This window comes from Lissotriton vulgaris, chromosome 10 (genome assembly GCF_964263255.1).
Source record: "Lissotriton vulgaris chromosome 10, aLisVul1.2, whole genome shotgun sequence".
In the NCBI taxonomy this organism is placed as follows: domain Eukaryota; kingdom Metazoa; phylum Chordata; class Amphibia; order Caudata; family Salamandridae; genus Lissotriton; species Lissotriton vulgaris.
The window spans coordinates 1,014,811,912-1,014,831,280 of NC_141698.1; positions in this window are offsets into that span (position 1 = coordinate 1,014,811,912).

The following is a 19,369-nucleotide window of genomic DNA, read 5'->3' on the forward strand; positions in this document are numbered from 1 at the left end:
ATTTTAGGACTGTGGGTACACATAAAAATAAATTGCTAAGTGACTCAACAGAACCTAAAAGACACCTATCCCAAAACACATTGAGTGAAACAAAGCAAGGGATGAAGTGCAAAGTCGACGTTTCGGTTTCTTAGCAGTTATTTGATGAAACCATCCTCAGGACTGTAATCAGTTCAGATCTGTATAGAAATATTGTAGTCTGCAAGTTAAAAGATATTTACAGTTACAATATTACATTGGCTATATTCAACACACCCTGGTGACAAAACAATTACACTAAACTGTAGCGACAAAAGACATTATATTTACAACATATACGTGAACATAAAGCTCATGCTTCTAAAGACAATATCACTTTGTGGTTCATTAATTTAAAGGACAACAAGCATTGCATTGGTTTAATCTGTCCACAATAAACATTTACTTCTCATGTTCTATTTGTAGTAAAATCAAAAACATTCTAGAACCCTTTTGTGTTCAAACAAATAATTTAACTCTTGGGTTGAAAGACCTATATTACATCAGGGTCATTGTATCCATATCAAACAAATGGGCGCATATCTTAAATCATTGCTATGACGACTTCATAGTTGCAAATCTATATGTTCAGCATTAATGCGAAATCATTCAGTTAAAGAAAATATATATAGGATGTTATATGAAACCCTTTATGAATCAGTAGTGGTGTCCATCTATTGGTCTAGGTCTGTATGCTTAGTAAATACCTGTATGCGGATTATCGTCATCCGCAAGAAGATCTTGGAAGGATCACAATATCCTAGGGACCTGACTGAAAATTAAGAACTTATATTTTAGATCTGTATATTAGTGGTCACAAGAAAAAACCTGTTTAGATGTTAAAGGACATACCTATCAACTGCGGAGATCGCTCATCCAAGTTGGATGTAGCGTCTGAACTTCACTCACATAGGGTTCACGTATTCATACACAGTAGAATTCATCTAGAAAAAGTAATGGTAAATATTTACACAATGTATTCAGTTTTTATAGAGAGAGCCCATTACTACTTAGAGGTAGATCTTACCCAGTGTATGTTAGGTGAATTATTATCAAATTTCTGAGACAAATCAGGGGTCGATGCACATAATTTGCGTTTAAACGAGCCTGTGAGCAGTCAGAGATACTGCAGTGTCTGTCAGAGGGTACAAGAAAGGGTGCACATTAGATGCTGAAGTTTATTAAATCTATTGGCATTATAATACTTGTAATAGCCTGTGGAGCATCCCACGATATACAATAGTCTTAGATTTAAGCTTTAGGAGGGTCACTATCTTTTGTGCTGCGCAGACAGTATTTTAAGCGGGAGCGACCTAGTTGTAGGTGCATATAGGTACGAAATTATGTACACGCTGCTCATGTTGTGTTCATTAATCCCAGCAAAACGCTATCAAAAATGCAAGCACGCGTTACTAACGTTGTGAGCATTTGTGGCAATTGGACGCTGTTAAAATTATGGGCAACTTAATGCACAGAAGTTAAAATAAAAATAGGCAGCCTGACCACAAGCGAATTTCAATTACAAAAGGCGACAAATTTCGTCTGCTACCTTACTCTTTAAAGAGCGCAGCATAGTTTTAAGCGCATTTAGTTTCAGCTGGGCGGCCGTATGATTCTTACCTTAAGATGCAGCGAGGTGAAGTCAATAACGCGTGTCATTAGAGTGAAGCCACGGTTTGCTATCGGTCTCGCTGACATTTAAAGTCAGTGTTTGGAGATCGAAATGGGACTAGGTGTTTGGAAATCGAAGTGGGACTAAGTGTTTGGAAATCGAAAAGGGACTAAGTTTGTCAGCCATTTTGAACTAGTCAAATGAATGCTGAGGACATATATGTGTCACGTTGGAATAAAACAAGGGAAATTATTCTGGAATTACTCATAGAACATCCGTATTTTCATTTTATGGAAGCAGTACACTTATTTTACAGAAAATAGATTACATTTATGGCATACAAAAAAAGTTTTTTTAAACTGCATAAACATATCGGTATGTACAGCTGTTATTTCAGTGTTAGATATGTATTATACAGAGGCATAGTGGGAAACTCAGTCTAAATCGAGGATTATCCTAATTAGTAGCTAAAGAACCTACATCATAGATTGTTGGATGGTTCACGTAAGGCATGCAAGAGAATGCCATTCTGTGGCTGAGTTCAATCCTCGTTTTACAGTGTCAGTCAGGCAAATCAGTTTGCCTTCTCGCAATGTCAGCACTTTGTTGACATTGTTTTGCCTTTTGTTAGGTTTTATAACTTCCAGCACCCACCATGTCATGTCAGTTTCTTTGTGTCCGAGTCGCAGGAAATGCTCCACTAGGGGAGCAGTTTCCTTCTTGCAGCGAATGCGCGACTGGTGTTGTAAGATGCGCTTCTTTATAGGTTGAATTGTTTTTCCTAGGTAATGTAGCAGACAGGGGCACTGAATGCAATAAACCACATTGGTGGTATTGCAATTCGAGAAACTTTTGTTTGTAAACTGGATGTTATTGATTGTGCAGTTCTTGACCGTCATAGTAGTAGCACAAGCAGCACAGTTATTACATTTAAAGTGGCCAACTACAGGGCTGAGTTGCCTCATGTTATCTACAATGTTGTCTGTCAAAGGATGGTCATATGCATGGATCAGCCTGTCTTGTAAATTAGTGCCTCTTTTAATGGCAAATAGTGGTTTCTGTGTAAATTCTGGGAAGGAATGGAGTAGATTCCATTGTTTTGACACGATTTTCTTAATCGCATTGGAATGCGTGCCAAAGGTGGTAACACAAACTATATTGGGTTCATTTGTCCGGTTTTTCACTGTCAGTAAGGCCTCACGGTCTTGGTACCAGGCCCTTTTCATTGATCTCCTTAGTAGTTTTCCTGGGTAACCACGGGTGAATAGTTTGTCTTTTAGTTTTTTAGCTTCCTGAAAATAATCATCTTTATATGTACAGTTTCGCCTAAGGCGAAGAAACTGTCCAAAGGGTAGACCGTCCTTCAACGCCTGCGGATGATGGCTGGTATACTTAAGTAGCGTGTTTCTGGCAGTTTTTTTAGTAAATAAGGTGGTGAAAAGTTGATTATTCATATCCACCTTAATTGTAATGTCCAGAAATGGCATCTCAGTATTGTTGTATTCCAGAGTGAATTGGAGATTAGTATTTCTGGTGTTAAGCCAGGTGTGAAATTCTTTCAATTGGTCAACAGTACCTTCCCAAATTAAAAACACGTCATCAATATAACGTAGCCATTTAAGAATTCTTGATGAGAAAGGGTTAGAGGGATGCCAGATGTAATCGTCCTCAAATTGGGCAACATAGATATTCGCAATATCTGGGGCAAAAATTGCGCCCATGGCTACCCCTTTCTGCTGTTGGTAAAACGTGTTTTGATATAGAAAAAAGTTTTCACACAGAGGTAGTCTTGTGCACTCTATGATAAATTCAGTTGGAACAGAGTGGGGTCTGGGTCTGGATTCCAAAAGTTTGTGAAGTAATTCTAGGGCTTCAATCTGTGGAATATTAGTATACAGACTTTCTATGTCCATAGAAGCAAGTATACTGGTTGTTGAGTCAAAATGGAATTTCTCAATTTGATTTATTACTGCTGTTGTGTCCCTGATGTATGTAGAGCGGTCAACAGCAAATGGCCTAATGAAATAATCTGCGTATTGCGCCAATGGTTTAAGGACTGAATTGCACCCCGAGACAATTGGACGTCCCGGAGGGTTGTTTTGGTCCTTATGTACCTTCGGGAGCATATAAATCACTGGTGTAGTGGGTGTTTTATTGACTAGGAATGAAGCCTCCTTTTCATTAAGCCATCCCCCTTTCAAACCTTTTTGACTTAGATTTGTAATTTCTGTAGTTAGTCTTTTGGTCGGGTCACAAGTAAGTTTTTTGTAATGAGCAGGGACGGAAAGTTGTTTGAGCATTTCATCATCATATTTTGATTTCTGCCATAAGACTATACCACCCCCCTTATCAGCCGGTTTGAGTAGTGCATCCGGTAGCCTCTGGAGATTTTGAAGGGCTATTTGTTGTTCTTTGGGTAAGTTAGAGGTATATTTTCTTGGAGTTTTAAAAAGATTTTCTATCTCCAGTAATGTTGCGTTCTCAAAGGTGATGATGTCTTTATTGACCATGGCATTGGGTGGATAGAAGGTAGAGGGATTCCTGAGTCCTGTGTAGCCTGGTTTTGGATCGGAGGTGTTACTTGCGAAAAAGTTTTTTAACCTGACTGTTCGAAAGAAGCGGTAAAGTTCCAATTTTGTTTGGAAAAGATCGTTCTTGTAGGTTGGCACGAAACTGAGGCCGTTTGAAAGAACTGCAATTTCTTGTTCAGACAGTTTGTAAGTTGATAGATTAAAAATGGGAATTGTAAGGTTCTGATTTACCATTCGTAGTACCGGTTCCGGGTTTGGCGAAAGCCCGGGGTGTATTGTTTCCGGTACCATCCCCGTTTCGGTGGTTGATGTCTCCCTGGAGGCCTGGAGCCTCGTTGGCCCTGTCCTAAAAAAGGGGATTGGTGAGATGTTGAGGGTTCTTGGTCGTTGTGACGATAGTTGGAGTTGAATGATCTGTCACCCCCAGATTCTGAACCACTTTCAGAAAATGTGACTCTTTTGGAGGACAGGTTGGTGGGACCTCGTGATGTATAAAAGTCCTTTCTTAGATATGGATAGGTGTTTTCTTTATTATATCTTTTTATGTCGTTCTGGAGTTTTTCAGTTTTTTTGTGGGAGTTAAATTCCTCAAACTCTTTGATGGTCTGTTGTATTTTATCCAATAGAAGTTTACTATTGGTGATGGTACTGTCACCAGAGATCTTTTTCTCTAAAGCCTCTATTTCTTTAGTCAATTTTTGGATTTGGCGAAGGGCAGTTTCAATGCTTAACACCATCCAGGTGCGCGAGCACCGGTTGGCAGAAAAGCTGAAACCAATTTTAAATTCTTCGTCATCCACAAAAATTATTGGAACATTACGAATCTGTAGGCCCGCCGGTATGATATTGGCGTTGAGACAGTCAGTTAAGAATTTTGAATGAAGTTCCGTGCGTACCAATTTCTTTTTTAGTCTCTCTAGTTGGTTTAGATCTGACTCGTAAGGTGAAGTGATGACTGGACCTTTATTCCCTAGAAGAGAGGGACCAGACGCAATTTTTAACATATACTCATCAGTATAGGCTAAGGTTTCAGCCTCAGACATTGATTGATGAGATTTTTGAGAAACAATATAGAAAAAACCACTGATTAAAGCGGCTCACACCAGACAGTCGTCTGTGCAAAAAGTAATTATTAAGGAAGTGAGCAACCCGGAATACCCTTGAGGGCTTGGGTAAGTAAATATAGAAAGGTAAAGATGCCTTCAAGGGACTTTGTTCAATCTAAGTTTTGTTATTTAAAATTAATATGAGAAGAACCAATTTATCGTCCTTACAATGAGTGAATCAAAACTGATCAAATTGTGTTGTCAACATGAAACATATAAACAAAGACACAGGGTGTATACGAAAAAAGTGTTTTTATCAAATAATTCATTAAGAAAAATCAGCTTCATATACAGACAAATAAGCGAATAAGATTTTAGGACTGTGGGTACACATAAAAATAAATTGCTAAGTGACTCAACAGAACCTAAAAGACACCTATCCCAAAACACATTGAGTGAAACAAAGCAAGGGATGAAGTGCAAAGTCGACGTTTCGGTTTCTTAGCAGTTATTTGATGAAACCATCCTCAGGACTGTAATCAGTTCAGATCTGTATAGAAATATTGTAGTCTGCAAGTTAAAAGATATTTACAGTTACAATATTACATTGGCTATATTCAACACACCCTGGTGACAAAACAATTACACTAAACTGTAGCGACAAAAGACATTATATTTACAACATATACGTGAACATAAAGTTCATGCTTCTAAAGACAATATCACTTTGTGGTTCATTAATTTAAAGGACAACAAGCATTGCATTGGTTTAATCTGTCCACAATAAACATTTACTTCTCATGTTCTATTTGTAGTAAAATCAAAAACATTCTAGAACCCTTTTGTGTTCAAACAAACCATTTAACTCTTGGGTTGAAAGACCTATATTACATCAGGGTCATTGTATCCATATCAAACAAATGGGCGCATATCTTAAATCATTGCTATGACGACTTCATAGTTGCAAATCTATATGTTCAGCATTAATGCGAAATCATTCAGTTAAAGAAAATATATATAGGATGTTATATGAAACCCTTTATGAATCAGTAGTGGTGTCCATCTATTGGTCTAGGTCTGTATGCTTAGTAAATACCTGTATGCGGATTATCGTCATCCGCAAGAAGATCTTGGAAGAATCACAATATCCTAGGGACCTGACTGAAAATTAAGAACTTATATTTTAGATCTGTATATTAGTGGTCACAAGAAAAAACCTGTTTAGATGTTAAAGGACATACCTATCAACTGCGGAGATCGCTCATCCAAGTTGGATGTAGCGTCTGAACTTCACTCACATAGGGTTCACGTATTCATACACAGTAGAATTCATCTAGAAAAAGTAATGGTAAATATTTACACGATGTATTCAGTTTTTATAGAGAGAGCCCATTACTACTTAGAGGTAGATCTTACCCAGTGTATGTTAGGTGAATTATTATCAAATTTCTGAGACAAATCAGGGGTCGATGCACATAATTTGCGTTTAAACGAGCCTGTGAGCAGTCAGAGATACTGCAGTGTCTGTAAGTTGGAGGTATATTTTCGTGGAGTTTTAAAAAGATTTTCTATCTCCAGTAATGTTGCGTTCTCAAAGGTGATGATGTCTTTATTGACCATGGCATTGGGTGGATAGAAGGTAGAGGGATTCCTGAGTCCTGTGTAGCCTGGTTTTGGATCGGATGTGTTACTTGCGAAAAAGTTTTTTAACCTGACTGTTCGAAAGAAGCGGTAAAGTTCCAATTTTGTTTGGAAAAGATCGTTCTTGTAGGTTGGCACGAAACTGAGGCCGTTTGAAAGAACTGCAATTTCTTGTTCAGACAGTTTGTAAGTTGATAGATTAAAAATGGGAATTGTAAGGTTCTGATTTACCATTCGTAGTACCGGTTCCGGGTTTGGCGAAAGCCCGGGGTGTATTGTTTCCGGTACCATCCCCGTTTCGGTGGTTGATGTCTCCCTGGAGGCCTGGAGCCTCGTTGGCCCTGTCCTAAAAAAGGGGATTGGTGAGATGTTGAGGGTTCTTGGTCGTTGTGACGATAGTTGGAGTTGAATGATCTGTCACCCCCAGATTCTGAACCACTTTCAGAAAATGTGACTCTTTTGGAGGACAGGTTGGTGGGACCTTGTGATGTATAAAAGTCCTTTCTTAGATATGGATAGGTGTTTTCTTTATTATATCTTTTTATGTCGTTCTGGAGTTTTTCAGTTTTTTTGTGGGAGTTAAATTCCTCAAACTCTTTGATGGTCTGTTGTATTTTATCCAATAGAAGTTTACTATTGGTGATGGTACTGTCACCAGAGATCTTTTTCTCTAAAGCCTAAAGAGGCACTAATTTACAAGACAGGCTGATCCATGCATATGACCATCCTTTGACAGACAACATTGTAGATAACATGAGGCAACTCAGCCCTGTAGTTGGCCACTTTAAATGTAATAACTGTGCTGCTTGTGCTACTACTATGACGGTCAAGAACTGCACAATCAATAACATCCAGTTTACAAACAAAAGTTTCTCGAATTGCAATATCACCAATGTGGTTTATTGCATTCAGTGCCCCTGTCTGCTACATTACCTAGGAAAAACAATTCAACCTATAAAGAAGCGCATCTTACAACACCAGTCGCGCATTCGCTGCAAGAAGGAAACTGCTCCCCTAGTGGAGCATTTCCTGCGACTCGGACACAAAGAAACTGACATGACATGGTGGGTGCTGGAAGTTATAAAACCTAACAAAAGGCAAAACAATGTCAACAAAGTGCTGACATTGCGAGAAGGCAAACTGATTTGCGTGACTGACACTGTAAAACGAGGATTGAACTCAGCCACAGAATGGCATTCTCTTGCATGCCTTACGTGAACCATCCAACAATCTATGATGTAGGTTCTTTAGCTACTAATTAGGATAATCCTCGATTTAGACTGAGTTTCCCACTATGCCTCTGTATAATACATATCTAACACTGAAATAACAGCTGTACATACCGATATGTTTATGCAGTTTAAAAAAACTTTTTTTGTATGCCATAAATGTAATCTATTTCTGTAAAATAAGTGTACTGCTTCCATAAAATGAAAATACGGATGTTCTATGAGTAATTCCAGAATAATTTCCCTTGTTTTATTCCAACGTGACACATATATGTCCTCAGTAATTCATTTGACTAGTTCAAAATGGCTGACAAACTTAGTCCCTTTTCGATTTCCAAACACTTAGTCCCACTTCGATTTCCAAACACCTAGTCCCATTTCGATCTCCAAACACTGACTTTAAATGTCAGCGAGACCGATACCAAACCGTGGCTTCACTTTAATGACACACGTTATTGACTTCACCTCGCTGCATCTTAAGGTAAGAATCATACGGCCGCCCAGCTGAAACTAAATGCGCTTAAAACTATGCTGCGCTCTTTAAAGAGTAAGGTAGCAGACGAAATTTGTCGCCTTTTGTAATTGAAATTCGCTTGTGGTCAGGCTGCCCATTTTTATTTTAACTTCTGTGCATTAAGTTGCCCATAATTTTAACAACGTCCAATTGCCACAAATGCTCACAACGTTAGTAACGCGTGCTTGCATTTTTGATAGCGTTTTGCTGGGATTAATGAACACAACATGAGCAGCGTGTACATAATTTCGTACCTATATGCACCTACAACTAGGTCGCTCCCGCTTAAAATACTGTCTGCGCAGCACAAAAGATAGTGACCCTCCTAAAGCTTAAATCTAAGACTATTGTATATCGTGGGATGCTCCACAGGCTATTACAAGTATTATAATGCCAATAGATTTAATAAACTTCAGCATCTAATGTGCACCCTTTCTTGTACCCTCTGACAGACACTGCAGTATCTCTGACTGCTCACAGGCTCGTTTAAACGCAAATTATGTGCATCGACCCCTGATTTGTCTCAGAAATTTGATAATAATTCACCTAACATACACTGGGTAAGATCTACCTCTAAGTAGTAATGGGCTCTCTCTATAAAAACTGAATACATCGTGTAAATATTTACCATTACTTTTTCTAGATGAATTCTACTGTGTATGAATACGTGAACCCTATGTGAGTGAAGTTCAGACGCTACATCCAACTTGGATGAGCGATCTCCGCAGTTGATAGGTATGTCCTTTAACATCTAAACAGGTTTTTTCTTGTGACCACTAATATACAGATCTAAAATATAAGTTCTTAATTTTCAGTCAGGTCCCTAGGATATTGTGATCCTTCCAAGATCTTCTTGCGGATGACGATAATCCGCATACAGGTATTTACTAAGCATACAGACCTAGACCAATAGATGGACACCACTACTGATTCATAAAGGGTTTCATATAACATCCTATATATATTTTCTTTAACTGAATGATTTCGCATTAATGCTGAACATATAGATTTGCAACTATGAAGTCGTCATAGCAATGATTTAAGATATGCGCCCATTTGTTTGATATGGATACAATGACCCTGATGTAATATAGGTCTTTCAACCCAAGAGTTAAATGGTTTGTTTGAACACAAAAGGGTTCTAGAATGTTTTTGATTTTACTACAAATAGAACATGAGAAGTAAATGTTTATTGTGGACAGATTAAACCAATGCAATGCTTGTTGTCCTTTAAATTAATGAACCACAAAGTGATATTGTCTTTAGAAGCATGAACTTTATGTTCACGTATATGTTGTAAATATAATGTCTTTTGTCGCTACAGTTTAGTGTAATTGTTTTGTCACCAGGGTGTGTTGAATATAGCCAATGTAATATTGTAACTGTAAATATCTTTTAACTTGCAGACTACAATATTTCTATACAGATCTGAACTGATTACAGTCCTGAGGATGGTTTCATCAAATAACTGCTAAGAAACCGAAACGTCGACTTTGCACTTCATCCCTTGCTTTGTTTCACTCAATGTGTTTTGGGATAGGTGTCTTTTAGGTTCTGTTGAGTCACTCACTTAGCAATTTATTTTTATGTGTACCCACAGTCCTAAAATCTTATTCGCTTATTTGTCTGTATATGAAGCTGATTTTTCTTAATGAATTATTTGATAAAAACACTTTTTTCGTATACACCCTGTGTCTTTGTTTATATGTTTCATGTTGACAACACAATTTGATCAGTTTTGATTCACTCATTGTAAGGACGATAAATTGGTTCTTCTCATAATAATTTTAAATAACAAAACTTAGATTGAACAAAGTCCCTTGAAGGCATCTTTACCTTTCTATATTTACTTACCCAAGCCCTCAAGGGTATTCCGGGTTGCTCACTTCCTTAATAATTTCTCTTATAGAACAACCTAACTACCTAAACTATCTACATCCCCAAACTATTGAACCTTCAAACCTGCCTCTCTTATAGAACAACCTAACTACCCAAACTAACTAAATCCCCAAACTATTGAACCTTCAAACCTGCCTCTCTTATAGAGCAACCTAACTACCCAAACTAACTAAATCCCCAAACTATTGAACCTTCAAACCTGCCTCTCTTATATAACTAACGACCATAACTATCTAAATCCCCAAACTATTGAACCTTCAAACCTGCCTCTCTTATATAACTAACAACCATAACTATCTAAATCCCCAAACTATTGAACCTTCAAACCTGCCTCTCTTAAATAACTAACAACCAAAGCGATCTAAATCCCCAAACTATTGAACCTTCAAACCTGTATACAACTTACTACCTAAATTATCTAAATCCGCAAACTATTGAACCTTCAAACCTGCCTCTCTTATATAACTAACAACCATAACTATCAAACTCCCCAAACTATTGAAACTTCAAACCTGCCTCTCTTATATAACTAACAACCATAACTATTTAAATCCCCAAACGATTGAACCTTCAAACCTGCCTCTCTTATATAACTAACAACCAAAACCATCAAACTCCCCAAACTATTGAACCTTCAAACCTGCCTCTCTTATATAACTAACAACCATAACTATCTAAATCCCCAAACTATTGAACCTTCAAACCTGCCTCTCTTATATAACCAACAACCATAAGTATCTAAATCCCCAAACTATTGAACCTTCACACCTGCCTCTCTTATATAACTAACAACCATAACTATCAAACTCCACAAACTATTGAAACTTCAAACCTGCCTCTCTTATATAACTAACAACCATAACTATTTAAATCCCCAAACTATTGAACCTTCAAACCTGTCTTTCTTATATAACTAACAACCATAACTATCAAACTCCCCAAACTATTGAACCTTAAAACCTGTATATAACTAACAACCAAAACTATCAAACTCCCCATACGATTGAACCTTCAAACCTGCCTCTCTTATATAACTAACAACCATAACTATGTAAATCCCCAAACTATTGAACCTTCAAACCTGCCTCTCTTATATAACTAACAACCATAACTATCAAACTCCCCAAACTATTGAAACTTCAAACCTGCCTCTCCTATATAACTAACAAATAAAACTATTCTAAATCCCCAAACTATTGAACCTTCAAACCTGCCTGTCTTATATAACTAACAACCAAAACTATCTAACATCCCAAATTATTGAACCTTCAAACCTGCCTCTCTTATATAACTAACTACCAAAACTATTTAAATCCCACAACTGACCTTCAAACCTGCCTCTCTTATATAACTAACAAACAAAACTATCTAAATCCCCAAACTATTGAACCTTCAAACCTGCCTCTCTTAAATAACTAGCAACCAAAACTATCTAAATCCCCAAACTATTGAACCTTCAAACCTGCCTCTCTTACATAACTAACAACCAAAACTATCTAAATCCCCAAACACACACAGTTACGAGTAGAAATGCACGCACACAAACACAAGTGCGTGGATGCACACACACAAACACATACAGTCCACACTGTTACTCTTGTCGTCTAATAATCCCACTGACACACATTAATACTCAGAAAGTATGAAGGAGAGGATTGTACTCACCTCCACGGGGTAGGCTGTGGTGGGGACGTAGCGAATAACGAAGCCACATCTGCGTCTGTGGGACGTGTTGGGTTCACTGGCGTGGACTGTCAGCCCGTCGTGGATCTGACGAGAGAAATAAAGGATATGAGCCGTGCTTATCTGCCAAAAATGTAAGTGCCAGGGCCCAATGTGTTACTCACTGGTCCTCTGCAGCTGGCACTGCCCGCGTCACTTTTTTACCTTTAAGTTTTGTCATTTTTTTAAAGCTATATTAAATCATTTAGTTCTCTACTAATGAACGTTAGTTAAAAATACACACACACTGCCACCATATGGTGGTTTCTCAGACATATGTGCCTTTGTTTACAGAAAAGCACCGGAAAACACAGGCACAAATTAAGCACTGGATATGGGACAGAGAAAAGACAGGCAGCGCCTTGAGGTGCACCTCAAGGGGAAACTGAGTACATAGTCCTGAGGCACCCCAAGGAAAGCTGTGAGTGCACAGCGCTGGTGCACCCCAGGGGGAGCTGTGAGTACACAGTGCTGGTGCATGCCCAGGGGGAACTGTGAGTACACAGTGCTGGTGCACCTCGGGGGAGCTGTGAGTACACAGTGCGGGTGCACCCCAGGGAGCTGTGAGTACACAGTGCTTCGTCCATCATAGTGGCATCTGCGTGGATAACTATGCAGGACAGGATTCATTCTGGCACGAGGCTCCTGTCCCAAAAATTAAACCTCAGCAGGAAGCACTTACAGATAAAATTAAAGCAGGTGCCCGAGTTGAAACTGAAAGTCAGTAACGTTTTAATCAGCCCAAAACATTAGCATGGTCGAGGCTGGGTAAGTGTGCTTTAACCCCATATCTGCCGTCGAAAATGAGCTGTAATACTCGAGGGAGGTCTTTGCATCCATGAGTTTCTCAAGCGTGATCCCCGTATAGTTTCTGTGGCCAGGAGGCTGCTTTCTCCTCACCTGCTGCCCTGCTCGCTCTCTGACCCTTTATACACAAGAGGCATGTGAACACGCATAGAAGCCCCGCACCACACATTAGCGATATCCAGGGCCGGACTGGCCATAGCGTGCACCGGGCAATCCCCGGTAAGGGACGGTTTTGGGGCCCTGGGGGCCGTTTTTGTTACAGGGCCATTTTTGCAGCATAGCTGCAAAATCGGCCCTGTACCAAAATCGGCCGAAAACCGGCCCTGGCAAAGAGCTCGGCTGCACCTCCAACCCCACCGAGTAGGGAGTGGGGGCCGGCTGAGCACTTTGCCAGGGCCGGTTGTGGTTCCCAGTCCGGCCTTGGCGGTATCAAACGTCTTCCCACCCTTTCCCAACTAAGATGGACAGCTCACTCAAGGGACCTCAGCGCATTTTGGCGCGGTGGCAAAGTTACAGGCACACAGGGTCACTGAAGGCAAATCTTCCGGACCTTTACGCAGCTGCAGTGTTGGAAACGCAATATACATTTACCCAACGAGGTAGCACTTACTGATTAGCCAGTAGAAAGTACTCCAGTTGAGTATAGTGAGATTGCAAAAATATCTGCGATTTCACTGTAAAATCCGCAAATTTGCGGATTTTTTTGTAATTTCGCGTGAATTCGCGGACCATAGATCCGCAAAATTCCCCCTTACTTATTTGAGATGCCATTGGCGCTGATTTTACAGCAGGAGACAAAAACCCAGCACTAAAAATCTGTGAGAACTGCGCAAGGTAAACCACTACGCTGCTCACAGAACTTCACGTAGCTTGCCGTAGTTTTTTTTGTCAGTTCGCAGAGTTCCCACATAATTGAACTTCGCGAACTCCGCCGAGGCTTACTTGGAACCCGGATGAGCCCGTAAACTAGCACAATGTATCTACTCAATATCTCACTGAAATGACCGAGGGTACTTGGCACAACAGATTCACACTGTCAGGGGCAAACACCCGGCCAGGAGAAACACCCAAAACCTAACATCAGATTGAACGTGGCCATATAAAGTAGAAAGTAATAGTTCCCAATTATTTTTAGGTCCTGGTGTGATTCGATGGTTGTATGTAAGTATAGACATTATGAATGAGTGTGATTAGTGGATGCTAATAATATGCATTTTTTATTTTGAAAAGACAGTTAGTGTCATGGACAATTGCATGGAGGAGTGTATTACAGTCGTATTTTTATACCACAGGATATTGGGCAGCACATATGGTCTGTAGATCAGTTTCACTCACTGAATATGTCTTAAGATTTTTAATCATTCCCCATCGATGACCATTTTGAACTACGTCACAAAATGGTGTAATCTTTTGCATATGTTAAATGTTTTGCAAGGAAACATATTATATGTTGCTATAGCGATCCAGTTGGGAGGAGTCAACTAATGTAGTTGTCCTGAGGAAGGAGGTACATATTATCTAATACCACAAAAACACATCGACAGAACACACAAAGACGACCCACAGTGCATGGACCATTTCAATATGTCAATGAGTATATCACAATAATACTTTGCAAATGTGGATTTAATACAAAAAGTCGAGAACGCCTTTTTGAGATACTTGCTGGCGGTACCTAAAAGCTGTTCCACCTATGCCTGCTACACAGAATTGGGCATTGATTCTATTACAGGCATCATAAAATTACAAGCAGTAATGTTGTGGCGTCGAATATGGGTCACTGAGCAATGCCAACTAACTAGGGCGATCATCCAAGATATCTTGACACTTGATCACTGCAAGAAAATTAAATGGTTATCCTATGTTAAAGCGCTACTAACAGATTTAGGTTACAGGAAGTTTTTTGTTCACCCGTTATTGATAAATGAAATCTCAAAAAAGGATTTAAAAAGAGAGTGCCTTGTACACCTACGCCAGTTACGATTTCTATCTGAGATTCACAAACCATCTGTTCAACATTCTTTATTAGCGCAGACTGTGTTTACCATTGAACCCTATTTGAACTCTAGTTTAACACAATATGAAAAAATGTTGCTTACCCGCTTTAGATTTGATTTGTTCCATTTACTGGTTGCATTTCCAAAGCAAAATGTCTGGTCATCCACACTTCCTATGTGTCCGTGTGACCTAGTGTCCCCACAAACAACGATGCATACAATGTTATTTTGTAAATTTTTTACCGAACCACGCAAACGCTGGATACTGCCCATTTTGAAAATCTGGGGACTTCGACAGTGCCGTCCTGCATATTTGGCACTCCAGTATCTTGAAAATGAAAACTATGCTAAAGCGGTTGTATGTTTTCTCAAATTTTGTATCTGTCATCGTACGAACCTTTGAGTACGAATTATATATTAGCTCTGCACAAATGAAAGAATGCCAGAAATAGGGAAACTGTATGTTATGATAAGGTCGAAAATACATAAACTGAGACGTCTTCTTTAATTGCTTTTTTTAACAAATGTATTTTTATACCGGTTTTTAACCTTTGTAAACTTTGTAATTTGCTTATTGAGAACTTTTATGGTGTTTCTTTTTAAACTACCGAATAAAGTTATTATTGAATTGAATTGAAGTAGGAGTGTACCTTCTAATTGAGAAATTGATTGGAATTTTTTTTGAGAAATTCTCCCCCTTTTACCTAATGTTGTGTTGTTATTTGTTTCTTCTTTTTTTTCCGGAGATTTATATAGCATGAACTTGACACAAAGGTATCAGGTAGCTTTACACCAGCACCAGTTGCGTCACATGAGGAGACATGTATTTTTAGTAGGCACAGGACGATTAAGTGATTTTTCCAAGATCACAGCATGTTGCGCATCCTTGCTGAGACTTGAACCCGGTTCCCCAGATTTGAGGTCGAGCGCCATAGCTGTTAGGCCACTTCCTCTCCACTTTGTTATTCGTTTTCTGCTCTACAGTGCTTCCACTGTGCTTGTGAAATCTATTGTTTTTAATATAAACTTAAAAGGGGCTTAAATCCTGCCCCCTCTCTTTCCAGGCTTTTCCTTGGTTTCTGTTCTTGCCACTTACCTTTCCACCTTTTCTGTTGATTTTAGCTTATTTTCCTGCAATTACCAATGTTTGTAACTCGTCTGCTTCTCTTGTCAGTTTCCCGTAGGTGAAATACTGGTAATAGCCGCCTTGGTAGAACTATTTTTAGGTCGAGCGTAGCGATGGACCTCCATGTATACTTTAGTATACATATATGGGTACACGAGTCGGAGGCGCGCATTTTCCGACTTGGATTTGGCCTCGTGGGCGCGCTTTTGCTGCTGGCTGTTTGCTGTGAATGTGTGCGAGCGCGACTCTGCCATGCGCCTTGGAAACCGAAACCTAAGAGCCGCGGGACGTGAGCTGTCTATGGTAGAAGCTCACGCGCGCGGCTCTTAGGTTTCGTTTTGACTTGTTAATTTAAGGTGTGCGTTATAAGTAGTTAATTGAAGTTGAAAGACTTAAAAACGTATTTTTGCCACGTCTTTGACCCCCACCACCTCTAGCTCACTGATCCCGCCCCCATTGCTCGCAGCATCACAGCTCACTGTTTGCACGCTGATGCAAAGCTAGACACCAAACAGCCCAAAACGCTGGTGCAGACATATCCTAAATTAGCCCTTCACATGCTCACTTTATGTGCTCGCCATTGCAGCATGAATTTTCAACCGACTGAGACCCTTGTGCATAACGCTTGCTCTAGCGACATCTTGTGGCAAATTGGTTTAATGCACTCAAATGATTATTCACTCCAGCCACTTGCTTTCGGGGCGCGAGCTCGTAAGATCTACTTGCTATAAGCCAGGCTGAAGTTAAACAAAGGATTTTGGTTGTAAGCACAGGCCTTAGTTTAAAATGTTTTAGAGATTTTGCAGGAAGATATCAACCTCTGGAGCCTCGCAGTAATCACGGCTTATGGTCCTGAAACCAACAACAAATAATATCAATGATGCAAAATATATTAAAGGGGTCACAGAATTGTGAAATAAATATGTTTTTATGAATATTGAACGGCACAACAGCTTCCCCCTCCACCTGAGAGAAAACACTGACCATACCAGCCCAGGAGATTAATGAAAGGTACAAAGTGCACACACACCGCACCCACACACATACTCTGAACCCTCACACACACACACTATGCACCCTCACACACTCTGCACCCTCACACACAGCTTATCTGTTATTTTCTTCATTTATTAGAAAGTTTACTCCCTTTAAGATCTGAACACAGCTGCCTGGTCCTGTTTATGGCTAATAGATCATGTCTGTAGCCACACTGCACCCTCACACACACCGCACCCTCACACACCGCACACTTACACACCGCAACCTTACACACACTGCACCCTCACACACATTGCACCCTCACAGACCATGCACCCTCACACACCGCACCCTCGCACACACTATTCCCTCACGCACAAACTGCACTCTCACACACACACTGCACCTTCACACACCGCAGCCTCACATACCGCACCCTTACACACCGCACCCTCACACACATTGAACACTCACATACTGCACACTCACACACCACACACACACACCGCACCCACACCCACACACACACACACACACCGCACACACACACCGCACCCACACACACACGCACCCACACACACACCCACACACACTGCACCCACACACACCGCACCCACACACACCGCACCCACACACACTCTGCGCCCTCACACACTCTGCGCCCTCACACACTCTGCGCCCTCACACACTATGCACCCTCACACACACTGCACCCTCACACACAGCTTATTTGTTATTTTCTTCATTCATTGGAAAGTTTGCTCCCTTTAAGATCTGAGCACAGCTGCCTGGTCCTGTTTATGGCTGATAGATCATGTCTACAGCCACACTGCACCCTCACACACACTGCACCCTCACACACACTGCACCCTCACACCACACCCTCACACACACTGCACCCTCACACACACTGCACCCTCACACACTGCACCCTCACACACTGCACCCTCACACACTGCACCCTCACACACCGCCCCCCCACACACACCGCACCCTCACACACACCGCACCCTCACACACACCGCACCCTCACACACCGCACCCACACACACCGCACCCACACACACACCGCACCCTCACACAACGCACCCATACACACACACAGCACCCTCACACACACTGCACCCTCACACACACTACCCCCTCACATGGCACACCCTCACACCCCGTACACACCGCACACTCACACCCCGCACCCTCACACCCCGCACCCTCACACCCCGCACCCTAACACACCGCACCCTCACACACTGCACCCTCACACCGCACCCGAACACACCGCACCCGAACACACACACTGCACCCGAACACACACACTGCACCCGAACACACACACTGCACCCGCACACACACTGCACCCGCACACACACTGCACCCTGACACACACTGCACCTGCACACACACTGCACCTGCACACACACTGCACCCTGACACACACTGCACCCTGACACACACTGCACCCTGACACACACTGCACCCTCACACGCCGCACCCTCACACGCCGCACCCTCACACGCCGCACCCTCACACGCCGCACCCTCACACGCCGCACCCGCACACACACTGCACCCGCACACACACTGCACCCGCACACACACTGCACCCGCACACACTCTGCACCCTCACACACTCTGCACTCTCACACACTCTGCAAACTCACACACTCTGCACCCTCACACACTCTGCACCCTCACACACTCTGCACCCTCACACACTCTGCACCCTCACACACTCTACACCCTCACACACTCTGCAATGGAACATACACTCCAAATACCACTCAGTGCCACATAATTATATGCAACATAATTGCACACCTCATACTTACACTCTACTCAATGCAACATAAATTCACTTTATCTGTCTATCTATCTATCGCCCTCCCTCTATCTATTGCCTTCCCTCTATCTATCTATCGCACTTACTCTATCTATCGCACTCACTCTATCTAGCTAGCGCATCACTACAGCATCACTCAGGGCCACCACAGCATCACTCAGGGCCACCACAACATCACTATGCGCTACCACAGCATCACGGAATGCCACAGCATCACTCGTCACCACCACAACATCACTGAGCGCCACCACAGCATCAATATGTGCAACCATTCAACAACAACTGGTTCAAATATGTTCTCTCAATGTTTCAAGCTTTATTACAAATGTCACAAAAAGATGTTAATATTTCACTTCTGTTCTTGGATTTCCGTCACAATAAAATACAATGAACATAATCGTTAAATATTT